Source organism: Rhipicephalus sanguineus, chromosome 8, assembly GCF_013339695.2.
Source record: "Rhipicephalus sanguineus isolate Rsan-2018 chromosome 8, BIME_Rsan_1.4, whole genome shotgun sequence".
NCBI classification, from domain to species: Eukaryota; Metazoa; Arthropoda; class Arachnida; order Ixodida; family Ixodidae; genus Rhipicephalus; species Rhipicephalus sanguineus.
Window position 1 is genome coordinate 119,827,572 of NC_051183.1, and position 15,044 is coordinate 119,842,615.

The window sequence follows — 15,044 nt, forward strand, 5'->3', positions numbered from 1 at the left end:
CTGGGGGGAGGGGGGCGAAGCAGAGCATGCGATGAGTACAGGCCGTAATGTTACATGAACGATGGCTGGCAGCTAACTCTTTTCGCGCCTCTCTCACTTAACTCTAGAAAATGCTGGTGTATGGCTATACGACCGCTCCTGGGAGAGAAGCGGTTTTCGGTCAGTTTGTCGTATCAGTGGTCCGAGTGCGCAGCAGTGAGATGACAGCGCTCGCAGCGCGTAGAAGGTATACGAGAAGTTCTCTGGGGGATGTCTGCCTAAAGAGCGCGCGTGCCCGCGCTCTCGTAGGCGCCCGTATAGTCAAAGTTCACAGATGCTGCTCGAGTTACGCAGTCCCTCTCCCAAGACACGCCTTCCTGCTTCATGACGGGCGGGGCGTTTCCTTCTGCTTGAGGAGCAATCGACGGCAGGCCTCGCACGCGGGTTGATGTTATTCCGTGTGACCGAGATGGCCAGCTTGTATCATCTCTGCTTTAGCCATGTTCCTTGCCAACGCTCGCGAGCTTTTACGCACGGTTAGAACATTCACTGCGCGGAGTGATGCTATCAATTTAGAGTTTATACGGAACATGGCGGCGACGGTGAGGACCTGTCCTGAGTGTTCAAAAAAAATATACAAAAACCGTGAAGGGGGCTCGCCTTTTTCCTGGAAAGCTATATCGTCTCCGCTGTAAAGTGCGTCTGTTGAAAGAATCCTATAATCCGCCGCCTTTTCCATTGGTTTCGTTCTCGCCTTCAATATCTTTCTTACAGGGGACATCTACTCGCCAATTATTTCTTGATAAAGCACGCGTACAATGTCAGCACTAAGCGTTGAACCTATCATGATATCGCGCTTGTCGGCTGCAGTCTGTTACCTCTGCATGCGCGGTCGCAAACGCACAAAATGGAGCGAAATCATTTAATCGCGCACGACAGTCGTGCGAGAGAAGCAAAAGCGGGTGGGTGGCTACATAGCAAAGCAGTATGGGAGCCAATTCACAACTGTTATTTCTCGTATATGGACCAGCCGAGAGTATGTACTCTGATGATGCCACGTGAATCACTCTTCTGGCATCACGAAGCACACCAAAGGACAAGAAACGCCAACAGAGAATAACGCGCTCGTTGTTCTTGTTTCTTGTATTTTCAGAGGCTGTTAGGGGCCTTTCATAAAAACAGGGGCGTGCAATCACGGACACAGCAGAGTAGCGAAGACACCAGAAACGCCGCTAACAACTCAAAAATCACACAGTGGCGGCACCGAAGGTAGACACAAATATTTATCTGCGCATTCCCACGTAAGAGGACATACCTATCAATCAAGTGCGAGTAGTGGTCTACGTGAGAGATAGCTGTTCCCTCTCTTGACTTTTCTCTTATGTCCGTGTTTCCACTTCATGTCTTCTTAAAATGAATACCTACCGACTAGCTCAGCTATATTCTAAGTTTGCCATTCTCTTTACTTCTGTATTTATTTATCGATTTACTCGAGTAAGAATGAAAGGAAAAAGTGTACTAACGCACCGTGATATATATATATATATATATATATATATATATATATTACTTACATATATTATTTATTTATGCTCAGTGTACAAGGTCCAAGACTCCAAGAATATGCTATCCAACGAGTTGGGTCGTCGACCTTTAAGCCTGGAGGACGCGGCAGCGCTAAGGTCAGGAAATGCTCGTGATATTTCTGGAGAAGAAAAAGATAACACAACTTCTGGGGAGCTGCAACGGTTCTTCTAAAGGAGATGTGCACAGTCCATTTCGCCAAAGCGCATTCAGTGATCCTAAAAGCGGGGAGCCTCGGGGAGCCACGTCTTGATCACGTCGCCGCACCGAAGCCGCCAGCACATTCCTAGCGTAGAAAGTGAGTGGACGAAATGCACAGACACAGGAACTTTTCAAGTCTGAATTTGCATATGAATGTGTCCGAGTAGTTTGAGAACGATGCAGGGAATGCGTACCGGCCTAACAGCTGCGTTAGACGAGCGGCCACATTAAACCTAAATCGATGGCTAACATGATCAAAAGACATGTGCACCAACAATCGCATTTCTGAGGGCTGCGTTCTTTGCACTGAAGCGCATTTCGTGCCTCTCATTTGTGTCGAGAGTGTTTGAAATCTTCGTGATGTCATGATAGGGCTGCACAACAAGAACCGGGAACAGGGGGCGCGCTTCTCGCCGAGCTCCCGCTATTCAGCGGCCGCTGAAATGAACAGTGGATTACATGGACACATCGAAAAGAGCTCCTCCGGCGAAGCGCTATATTTTATTTCCAGATATCTCATTCGAATGGAAAGAAAAGACTAACGGCGGCGCGCCGCAGTTATTGCGCGGCGGCGGCGGCGGCGCACACTTCTAGTTGGAGGTACATGGCTATCATGTCTGATAGCACGCGATGAAAGCGCTCAATAAGTGCGTTCGTTTAGGATGGTAACTGGATGTTGGTTTGTGGGTGGTGCCGGAGGTCTTGAGCACTTCGTCGACGAGTTGTGAAAGAAATGCCTTTCCACGGTCGCTTGGGAGGACATGAGGAGCACCGTGACGAATGAATAGGGCTCGGCGTAGAAAGTCAGCAACTTTAGAAGCTGAGGCAGAAGTCACGAAAGCTGTTTCGGCGTAGCGTGTATGATGGTTGACGGCTGTAATTACCCATCGATTACCGGTGAGAGTCACAGAAAACCGATCGTACCGATCGACGCCAACAACGTCAAATTATTCCAGCGGACACGGGAGTAGTTGTTGTTGTCCGCTTTGAGCTCACGTCGGCAGCTTTCGGCGCTCAAAAAGGGCGCATGAAGCAACGTACTTCGCTACACAAGCGTACAAGCCCGGCAGGTGTAGCAACATCTGATGCGGTCATACATTTTCTGGAAGCCCAGGTGACCATCAGTCATTTCTTCATGATATGCGGTGTGGACTTCAGCGCGAAGAGAGCAAGGTAAAACGGGTACCCAACGGTCAACGTCAGGTTGGTAGATATGGCGGTGCAGGATAGAGTTGTCGAACTTGAATTCGTCAGCTCATGACGAAGACAGGCGTTATGTGGCCGCGAAGTTCCGTCAAGGCGGTCCATGAGGCGCCGATAGTAAGAATCGGCGCGTTGGTGGGACAAAAATGAACCACGCTCATACGAAGAAATCAGGTCCAGAACAGCTAAGGATGAAACGTGTGGGGAGGGAACGCCCAAGAGGTAGTCGCGTACAGTAGAGGTGGGGCTGGTACATGGTTCCGTAGGGGGCGGGCAGCGCGAAAGCGTGTCGGCGTCCAGGTGTTTTTTTCCCGACTAAACGCGCCCCATCTCACGTCGGTGATGATGTACTGGGCAGAATTCACGGAAGATTCACGGTTTACCGATGAACCTCCGCAGCTTTGCCCACTCATCATCATTCACTTCGTGGATATGCTGTGATTTTTTTACTGTCATTTCGTACGGAGGGGAAAAGCGAATGGTCACGATATGGCAGGTAATTTCAGGGGCGGATACATTTCTCTATAATATCCAAGGAATAGCGGTTACGAAGCACTTACGGATTATCGGACCGTTTCTAGCGCATGTATCGAGTAAAATCACAGCCTTTGAGATTTGTTACCTTTATTTCTACGGAGCGTATTTTTGTTCAATCCCGCGTTAGTTTCGAAACCCACACAAGCACAATGCACTTGTAGCTCATAAGCTCCGAGATCATAGCGCACCCTAGTGGAAGTCATTATTTTGTTCGTCATAAACTGGCAACAATGTGGGCGAAACAAAAGTGCAACAAAAAAGGAGGAGCAATCTTCTTCCATTGCAAATGTTGGCTGCATCTGGCGTTTTGCGAGAAGTCATGGACTCCATTGGCAGCACAGATGACGGCATCGGATCATCAGATCCTAAACGGGCAAAACAAGCGAGAAAAAAATTTGTGAAGCTGTCTTGATGAGAGTAGCTCAGCCTGCCCGAATTTAAAGGATGACTTGTAGAGCACGCGACTACAGAAGCGAAGTGCGAAGCCTGCCTCGTAATAATTAAATGCGGTAAGAGTGATCGTCTAAAACAGGGTATAACCGCGAAGCACTCGTCCGCTACACTCTAAAAACTGAAACTCCTGCAGTAAGAGTTAAAGCGCTATGTTACTCCCGCACATCACAATTTACTCTGTCTACAGAGAGTCGCTTTATTCTCGTTTGCCAGGAGGAGTGAAAGGCCTTTTCACTCCTCCTGGCAAAATAGAGTAAAGTGCCTGTTTCACTCCTGCATCGCACGAGAGAGTGAAATGCTGTTTTGCTCTCTTGCCATATAAAAGCTTGTTTCAGAGCTTGTTTTAGTCTTGCGCCTTTGCAAATATGAGGAACTGTAAAGAAAAGTTCGTGCAGTCTAATGTCTTTGGCAGTCGCTCAATCGTTGAAGTTATGGCGATACATTTCTCGTCAACGTGTCGCGACGAAAACCGCTGAGATGCACAAAGAATCCGCAGTCATAAATGCACGCGACTATGTTCACACGCACGTACACTCTGAGGCAGGCATTAGTTATAGACCGACTAGAGCGGCGCGCCGCAGCGTAAGCAATAAAATGCTGCGGACAGAAAGCGCGACAAAAGAAAAAGAGAGGAGCGGGGACTTTTACGTTTCGCCTTTAGAACGCGACAGCAATATTCGTACACACACACACACACACACACACACACACACACACACACACACACACACACACACACACACACACACACACACACACACACACACACGCACGCACGCACGCACGCGCACACACACACACACACACACACACACACACACACACACACACACGTTATCGCCTCCTCAATCGCTAGCTTGCCTTCGCTTCTCGTTGGAGACGTATACACAGAGCCGCAAGGAAAGCCGAAGTGCAAACGATCTCTCTAACTTTTGCATATTGTTATGTGCCGCTTACCTAGAGGACGAAGAGGAGGGGGACGTGTTCGTTGCTGATTTCGCCATCTTGGTTGTCACCCCTATCTCTGTATTTGTGTCAATACTGTAAATACATTCTTCTTCTGTCGTCTCCCCGTAACATCTTTGGCGGAGGTGCGGGGTACATCCGAAACACACCACGGAACTTCCCAGCGGGCGTCCCCTTGGGCAATCCATCATGTCGACAGGGAGGCCCGTTCATTCCTGCCCCCGCTACGCCAACTGAACGCAGCTATGTCGTCGTGACCCATCTCCGAGACCCTGGTACCTTCTGCGGAACTGAGAACGTGCCCATCGAAAAGTGGCTGGCCGACTACGAGCGCGCCAGCAAGACCAACCGGTGGGATCCCACTTTGATGCTGGCAAACCTCAGTTACTACCTCTGGGGAACGGCCAGTGCGTGGTTCGACATGCACGAGGAGGAGCTGACCAGCTGGGATGCGTGCAAACAAAAAATGAAAGACCTTTTCGGAAAGCCTATTGCACAATCACGCGCCGCCCAGAAAGAACTTTCGTGCCGTGCACAAACCTCGACGGAGCCGTACATGGTGTACATCCAAAGTGTCCTAGCCTTGTGCCGGCAAGTTGACGACCAAATGCCCGAAACGGACAAAGTCAGCCACATTCTCAAAGGCATCGCCGATGACGCATTTCACTTACTAGTCTACAACGACTGATCCACCATCGACGACATCATCAGGAAGTGCCGACGCTTTGAAGATGCGAAGAGTCGTCGTGTCACGCAGCAATTTGTTCGACTCCCTAACACCGCCGCCACGTCGTCGTGCGAAGACGCCCAGCTCCAGCCGCCGCCCGGTACCAAAAACGTCCTGCGCCTTGTGCGGCGAGCGATCGAGGCAGCATCCCCATCCGCACCGCAGGCCCGTTCTTACGAAGAGACCCGCCCGACAGTGTCGTTGATCCAGGCTGCCGTGTGCGAAGAACTGGCGAACTCTGGCATCCAGCCCATATGTGCCCTCAGTCGTCCCGCGGTCAGCACTGTTCCATCCTACCGCCCGCGACCGACCTATTCCAGGTTCTGTGATTCGAACCAGTGGCGCACACGAGATGACAGGCCTATCTGCTTCAACTGCAACGGGGTAGGCCACATTTCTTGCCATTGTCGCTATCGTCGGCCATCGTCTCCTCGTGCAACGTACCGTGTAGAGGACACTCGATCCTCACCTTTTACCCCCGCGAAGACCCTACGAACCTTAACACCCAAACCTAGGCCCCACGTTACGACCGCTCGCCGTCCCCGCAGAACCAGTGACGTTCTCGGTCACCTTTGCCCCTTCGCTCACCTTTGCCGTACCCTCACCGTCCCTCCTCGGAAAACTGACCAGTGCAGCTCCCGGAGTTGGTGCTGCATTGGCCTACCGACCCGGAAATCCTCTGTTGACCCTGGCTACCTGACAAAACCTTTTGGACGTAGAAGTCGATGGCGTACCTGTTTCGGCGCTCATCGACACTGGCGCCCAATTATAAGTAATGAGCGCTCACCTTTCTCGCCGTCTCCGCATGGTCCTTACGCCCGCTTCATCAGCTGTTGTTCGTGTAGCCGATGACGGTACACCTTGTGTTCTTGGAATGTGTACTGCACGTGTGAGCTTCGATGACCACAAGACCTCAGTTCTCTTTGCTGTTCTGGACGAGTGCCCCCATGACCTCATTCTCGGCCACGACTTTCTGAGCACGCATTCTGCCCTTATCGACTGTTCTTCTGGCATTTTACAGTTAGAGCTTCCTGCTATGCCTGACCACGTCATCGCGTCGCCATCACGTTTATGTGCTGTCCACTTGGTTCGCTTGCGCGCAGGTACAGCAACTTACGTCTCGTTTACACCAGACCCTCCTGTACGTGATGGCGACTACCTGATTACCCTTCCTTGGACGTTCTCCTGACGCGCCGTGTAGCTCTTCCTCACTCCCTTGTGACTGTTTCTGCGAACTCAGCGTGCCTACCTGTCCTCAACTTTGGACGTTGCGCATAGTTGCTTCCCGAAGGTATCACGCCTGCCACTATATCGCCTTTATACTAACCTGGCCCTGTGGCCCTGGCCATTGATACTCCACAACTGGCTTCAGGAAGCCCGGCTGCTAGTGAAACACTTGATGACCCGCTCGACGACATGATTGCCCCGGACCATTCCCCTTCTCAAAGCAAGGAACCACGCCTTTTGTTGTCGTCAAACCGCGATCTTTTCGATTTCGCTTCGCCGCAGCTTGGCCAAACATCTCTGGTCACCCACTGCATTGACACCGGGGACGCAAGACCCATTCATCGACGTCCTTACCGCGTCTCTGCTACCGAGCGCGGCCTCATTCAAACGGAAGTCGACAAGATGCTCGCTAAGGACATCGTCGAGCCGTCTTCCAGTCCTTGGGCATCCCCTGTGGTTCTTGTAAAGAAGAAAGAGAACAGCTGGCGGTTCTGCGTCGACTATCGGCACCTTAACAAGATCACCAAGAAAGACGTCTATCCTTTAGCGCGAATAGACGACACCCTTGATTCTCTTTATGGCGCACGGTAATTTTCTTCCATAGACCTTCTCTCGGGCTATTGGCAAATTGTTGTTGATGAAAATGATGATGAAAGAAGACGGCCTTTATTACACCGGATGCGCTCTACCAGTTTAAAGTCATGCCCTTTGTGCTGTGTAACGCGCTCGCAATATTTGAGCGCATGATGGACTCCTTACTTCGGGGTTTCAAATGGTCCAAATGTCTCTGTTACCTCGACGATGTCATCGTTTTCTCACCTACGTTCTCAGGCCACTTGCAACGCTTGTCGGCTATTTTGCAAGTCTTTCGCACAGCAGGTCTTCAGCTCAACTCTTCAAAATGCCGCTTTGGCCGCCGCGAGATCACCGTGCTTGGCCATCTTGTTGACGCTGCGGGTATACGGCCTGACCCTGCAAAAATACGCGCCGTTACGAACTTCCCCACTCCGCGTTCTTCCAAGGACGTTCGCTCGTTTTTGAGCCTATGCTCGTATTTTCGCCGCTTTGTTAAAGATTTTGCAGCGATTGCGCAGCCCCTCACGTGCCTTCTCAAAAAGGACATCCCCTTCTCTTGGGGTCCTGCCCAAGCGTCGCCTTTTTCTCATCTCGTCGACCTACCCACATCGCCCTCTGCTTTGGCTCATTTCGACGACTCTGCACCTACTGAAGTACGTACCGATGCGAGTGGTCATGGCATCGGCGCTGTTCTCGGACAAATTCAATATGGTCAGGATTGCCTTATTGCATACGGCAGCCGCCTTCTGTCCGCAGCTGAACGAAATTATTCAATAACAGAAAAAGAGTGCCTCGCTCTTGTTTGGGCCGTCGGCAAATTTCGTCCTTATCTGTATGGCAGGCCCTTCACCGTTGTCAGTGATCACCACGCCCTCTGCTGGCTGTCTTCTCTCAAGGATCCCACTGGTCGCCTTGGTCGTTGGGCATTAGGACTTCAAGAGTACACATACACTGTCGTCTACAAGTCTGGCCGCTTCCATCAGGACGCCGACTGCCTGTCTCGATATCCCGTAGACCCACCAGAACATTCGGCAAACGATACCATTCCATCGGTGCTCGCAATCGCTGACCTCTTCAACATCTCTGCTGAGCAACGCCGTGACCCAACTCTGCAAGATCATTCACTGCCTCAACCAGAGTGTCGGAACGGAACGAAAACCGGAAACGAAAAACGAAAAAAACGATATTTTTGACCGGAACGAAAACGTAACCGAAACGTTATTTATTATTTCGTTCCGGAGTGAAACCGAAATTTTTTCAATCGTTTTTCGGTTCACGAGAAAATTTCGCAATGCGGAACAACTGAGGGTACAGTATTAGCGGTGTATAGTATTAGCGCGTACCACAGACAGGAAATCCAAAGCAAAGATATGTTGAAATTGTGCGAAAAACGAGAACAGTGGCAACCAGAGATGTTCATATTAACGCAAGTGGACTTCTGCGCGCCTGTCAAACAGGCCAAAGTGGAGAGGGCACTCTCGGCGCTCAAGTTTGTTACAGCGAAAGCTGTTATGAGATCACAACAGCCGATTTCGGCTCCATAGTTGTCCGCAGCCGCCGGTGTACGTGACCGCTATCGCGTGGTATAAGAAAAAATTAAATGAGGAACAAATTTCTAGGATCCGCGCCCTCTGCGTGGCAGTCGGGTCTTCCACCACAGTGTCACGCTGGTGCTTATAACTCCATCACAAAAATACTCTACACATGCGTCATGTCGGGCAAGGAATCGCGTTAACATAAGTAATATAGGGGAGGCAGAAGAGTAAAATAAGAACCAGTCATCACACAATGCTAATAGCGCAAAGAGTGTGTGGTTTAATGCTTCCCGCCAGTGTTGCGGAGTTACCACTCCGGAGTTGGAATGACTCCGGAATCTTCAACATTTTCGCGACCCCGCAATGGAATGGGGACAACGCTCGGAAGAATGGAATGGGAATGGAATTACGTCTTTTTCCGGAAATAGAGGACGTTTTCGTCTACGTGCTGTTTTTCAAGCTTCAAACTTTAGTAAGTCAGAGCCTCGCAAGTTAACACTAAAGCAGTATTTTTAAAATGGCTTAGCTGATTACATGCACGGTATATTTATAAGCAACGCGCCTACTACAAACGGAGGCATAAGCTAGTGTAAAAACAAATGCATTATCCCAGCAGATACCGAAGGGAGAAACAAATTACTCCTGCGCGTTGGTTCCCATTGATACCCCCACACGAAAGTGGCGAATACTCTATGCACAGCCTGATCTTTATCTCACGAGCAGTTTAGTACCTGACACACGTAAATAACCTTTGCGACAAGGAAGACATTGCATACCTGCGCACAGGCGAACACAGAAAGTTCTCCTCACCCCATCCATGCTTGCGAGGCGCGCTTGACAAGCGTGAGTGCTGACGGGCAGTGCGGCCCAGTGTTCCGTATTCGATGCAAAGGCGCTTTTAACAGCATAAAATTACGCTATGTCGTCATTTTAGCACTAACAGATTTAAGCTTAAACAATATTGAAACACCACCATTCGTTCAAACATGTTGACCACGCAAATACTATCGGTAGCAGGAGAACTGCCCCTATGGGAATTGGTAGGGTGGTTGTACTGCATGATATATGTCACCAAGCTACTATTCCTCGACCTTGGCAACGTGTTTTGCGTACTTTTGCAGTTCTTAATGCATTTGGTGACATCAGCTTTATGGGGCGTTCATTCTTAACTCGATAAAACTATCAAGATGCCTTCCCTACGTTGAGGAATTAGAGGAATGGAACCGGACTGCCAGGCCATTCCCTGAGTGCCAATGGGCTCAGTTTTTTTCAATCCGAGGAATTGAACGGAATGGAATTGCGGCAAGTTCTAATTCCCCGGAATGGAATTGGAATCGAATGGAGGCGCCCATTCCCCAACACTTCTTCCCACCAACTGCAAAGTGCTCAGCCATAGTTCTTCATTATCAGCCACAGCACAAAGTGCAGATAATGCCTTACAGATGTGTAGCGGGTACCGCGATTCTCCGAAGAATGAAGAAAAATGGCATAGTGGGAACTTCGCTACTTCGGAAAAATTGCGACGATTTATGACGTAGTGGGTACGTTGCATGTTTACTTATATTAGTTGCCCCAAAATATAACAATGGGCTCTACAAAGTCCGCTCTTCTAGCTTTTGCTGTGACTTGCTGCATGTTTCACGCAGGCCTGGCGATCTTTTTATCAGAACAGCGGTCTCGCACATCAGAGAGTACACTGAATGACGTGCTGCTTCTGAGATCGTGCTCACTCCCTTGACACAAAGAATTAAGCCAACAAAAAAAATTCGTATTTTTCTTGTGAGAAAATAAATACGATGACTTTGAAATGAATACTGGTTTGTGCTAGTTGGTAGGAATACGTGGTACAGTTACTTCCGCTCCTCTGAAGAACGTGTTTTACCCTTGTCCCACTTTAAGAGGAGAGCAAGTAACTACATCACAAATCCAATGTTTTTTTAATGATTGCTTTACCTTTTTCATGCTTTCTTTTTTTATACAAAGAAAAAAAAACGTTACGAACCGTTACGGAACGTTTCTTTTTTTTCGTTCCGGAACAGAAACGAAACGAAACTAAAACCGAAACGAAAAACATTTCGTTCCGACACCCTGGCCTCAACTCACCAACTCCTGACTCCTCCCTTCGTCTCTTCGTGCTACGCGATGGCACCTTGCTTCGTCGCAGTTTCATACCTGACGGTCCTGACCTCTTGCTTGTGATTGCGGCACACCTTCGTTCGATGTTGTGGCCCACCTTCGTGATGTGCCGACAGCGGTACACCTCGGATTATCCCGAATCTATGATCGTGCGCGCCGTCGTTTCTACTCGCCAGGAATGTACCGGTCGGTACGCCGTTACGTGACCTCGTGCGACCTTTGTCAGCGCCGGAAGGAGTCCACACTCCCGCCTGCTGGCCGTCTTCAATCACTCGACATCCCATATGAGCCGTTTTATCGTGTCGGCCTTGACTTGCTTGGTCCGTTTCCTACGTCTGTCTCGGGAAACCGATGGATCGCCGTTGCAACCGACTATGCTACGCGGTTTGCAATTACTCGCGCACTTCGAACCAGCTGCGCGACCGACGTAGCAGACTTCTTGCTCCATAACGTTATCCTTCAACACGGGGCACCGCGCAAGCTCTTGACCGACCGTGGCAGACAGTTTCATTCCAGGGTCATCAATGACATCCTGACGTCTTGCTCGACCAAACCTAAGCTAACCACGTCCTACCATCCACAGACGAATGGCTTGACGGAGCGGATGAACCGGACCATTACCGACATGCTAGCAATGTACGTGTCGGCCGACAACCAAGACTGGGATACAACATTGCCTTTTGTCATGGTTGCGTATAACACGTCCCGGCACGAGACGGCTGGTTATTCGCCATTGTTTCTCTTATTCGGCCGAAATCCAGCGTTGTCTATGGACACGATCAAGCCGCCTTCCATGTACCCACCTACTGAGTACGCCCAAGAAGCTATTGCCTGCGCCGACCATGCACGTCAAGTTGCGCGCGTTCGGTTAACAGAAACTCAAGCGGGCCAGCAATCTCGCTACGATCGCCGTCACAGAAGCGCTCACTTTCTTTCTGGATCTCTCGTGCTCCTTTGGTCTCCAGCACGACGTGTTGGGCTTTCTGAAAAGCTCCTCTTCCCCTACACCGGACCATACCGCGTATGCCGCCAAGTGACCGACGTGACGTATGAAATCGAGCCATTGTCTTCGTCCTCGTTGACTCAGCCCCGCACCGACATTGTTCACGTTGTCCGTCTGAAGCCCTATCACATACCGGAACCCACCGACGCGTGTGTATAGTGACCATCCTCGCGACCGTCTCTGCCCGGGTGCACCGAGTCGGTGCATTCACCGCCGAAGGGTAATGTTATGTGCCGCTTGCCTAGAGGACGAAGAGGAGGAGGACGTGTTCGTTGCTGCTTTCGCCATCTTAGTTGTCACCCTTATCTCTGTAATTGTGTCAATACTGTAAATACAGCCTTGTTCTGTCGTCTCTCCGTAACAATACATACCTCGAATTTTCGCTCACGACCAACGATGCTTTTTTGCTCAGAACCAATGACGCCGCCAACTTTGGAATTTCTGCGTAACGAGCTCTTCGACGCTGTCGCGTTAAAAAATATATAAACGCGACTTCCTTCAAACGGCCGCTAAACGGCAGGCAGGGGTTACATGCGCCCCCGAGAGAGAAACACGATAGCGCAACCTTACGACGCATGCGCGAGCGAGGAAAGAAAAAAAAACGGACACACATTCGAGGAGAGGAGAAGCATGCGTGCTAAAGTCGAAGTCTCGCCTTCGTCCGTCGCTGCCTCCACCTTTTTCTTCCGTTGCCCGGTCACCGAAGTTTCCTAATTGCTCAGCTGTGTCGATAGTGCGTGCCCGTGTGTGCGCGACTGAGACCTCGACGCTGGACGTGAATGGCATTTAGCGACGGCAGTGCCACATGCCGTACTGTGAGCGTGTTGGTTTCATGATGGTCTGGAGACTCAAGCGAGCTGGCACCTTTGTGTATGTGTGTTCGGCCAGCACCTGGTTCGGCACAGTCGGAAATGCGAACGGTAAGTGGTGCTTTTGTGTTCTCAGTGTCGCGTCTCGGTTTCGCGTCGCTCATTTGTGTAGTGCTGCACAGTGTGTCGCGTAGAAAGTACATTAAAAAGCAGAATAAAAAAGCATTAGGCGCCCATACGTGTGATGCCTGATGCGCGTTTAAAAAACTTTTGTGAAGGCACAGGCTTCGCACGGCCAGTCTATCGAAGAGCGAGTACGCCTCAGTAAAGGCAATTTCTGCTATATAATTTGTTTGCTTGCCATAAAGCGTCTTTGCGTGCCTTTGCCTGCCATTCAGAAAATATACGCAAGCGAGTGGCCGCGGTTATCACTCCGTCATATGTGCATTAAGGCTAACTTTTGTTTTCATTTGATTCAGTTGTAGTTGTCAGCCTCGGTAGTACGATGGTTGCGGTGCTCGGCTGCCGACCCGAAAGTCGCGGCATCGATCTCGGCCGCAGCTGTAGAATTTCGATGGAGGCGAAATGCTAAACGCCTGTGTACACTCTGCGATGTCAGTGCACCTTAAAGAAAAATAGATGGTTAAAACTCCCGAAGCCCTCCTTTGCTGCCTTCACTTGTTTTAGAAAAACGCCTGTTTTCATAATTTTCGATAAAACAGCCCCTTCCATCAGAATTTCGCCCCCCTCTCCCCGAGGCTACGGGCCTGGCGTACAGTATTCCAAATCCCCCTAATATTAGTAACTGGGAATACTTTTCGATCACAATTTTGCATTGCGCACTTTGTTAGTCTCTAAGACGAAAATAAACAGCATACCATAGGGTAAATACGTCATTGGTTGGACTAAAGCGAATAAATGATGCTGCGGAAATATCATTATGGCCACAATATGCGACAGTTGCCTGCTAAGTGACATGGTGTATAGTGAAGCACATGCATTTTACGATATTGTCACTTAATTAGAGACAATTTTGTGACATAACTTGCGACATGTTGAACTTTCCTCATGTGAATATTCTCATCCAGTTGAAGATGTGTGAGCTGTGCTAGACTTATTCAGTCGCATCAGTGCAAGTCAGTGCAATGCAATTCTGATGGCAGAGGGACAATCATAAAAAAAATGTGACTCGAATAAGGATGTTACGAAGCTTTGAAGCAAAGCCAAGCAGCCATTAAACGTTATCACAGTTAAAAAAAGTAATGTTCAGCGAGAACAGCTTTTCTAATTTCTTAAGGTTTACTTCTGGATGCCATACCTAAGCTTCCTACGTTCATGCTTCTTGATGAATGTAAATATTGAGTTTAGTGCAGCACCAGAAGCAGTAGACAATGGCACGTAGGTCACCAGATGACTATCGCAAATTCTCGATGTGCTGTTGTGCACCTATTCCATGCTGTATCATGCTTTGTTTTGAGCTCTTTCATTAGCATGATACACGGCAAACAGCTTAATTTATCAGAAACTCAAATGCTGTGTTTTGACGAAATGGTACGTGTGGAATGACCCTGAAACTGCAAATATTTGCTTTCTGGGCTCACACAGGCAGTGCAATTTTGGTGGGCTCTGGTGTGAAGATTATGAATGTTTGTGCAGTTGGCAACACTACACTACGAACTTGATGTGTATATTTGTAAATGCTGCAAGACTTAAAATGAAGGAAGAAAACACATAAATAGATGGAAAACCCCGCCGGTTAGCCAGGTCCTAAACTGGCTGGCCATGCTGTGCAAAGGAAGAGCGTATGAGGAATAAAGGATAAGACAAATGATACTTTACACAAAAAGAATAAGACAGGAAAGAAGAGTGTGACGCATCTTAAAGTCTGTCTCTAAGGTCACTTTTGCGTAAGAAACACATCAATGCTTTCAATGCTCACACCAAACGAGAGCAGGAATGACAAAAATCTAACACCTGTGGAATCTGTTTTCCCAGAGTGAAAAAAAAACGCTTTATCTACACTGCCGGTTTCGTATTACAGCGAAAGCTGTTATGATATCATTTCACCGGCCGTTTTTGGCGCCGTAGTTGTCCGCCGCCGCCGCCGC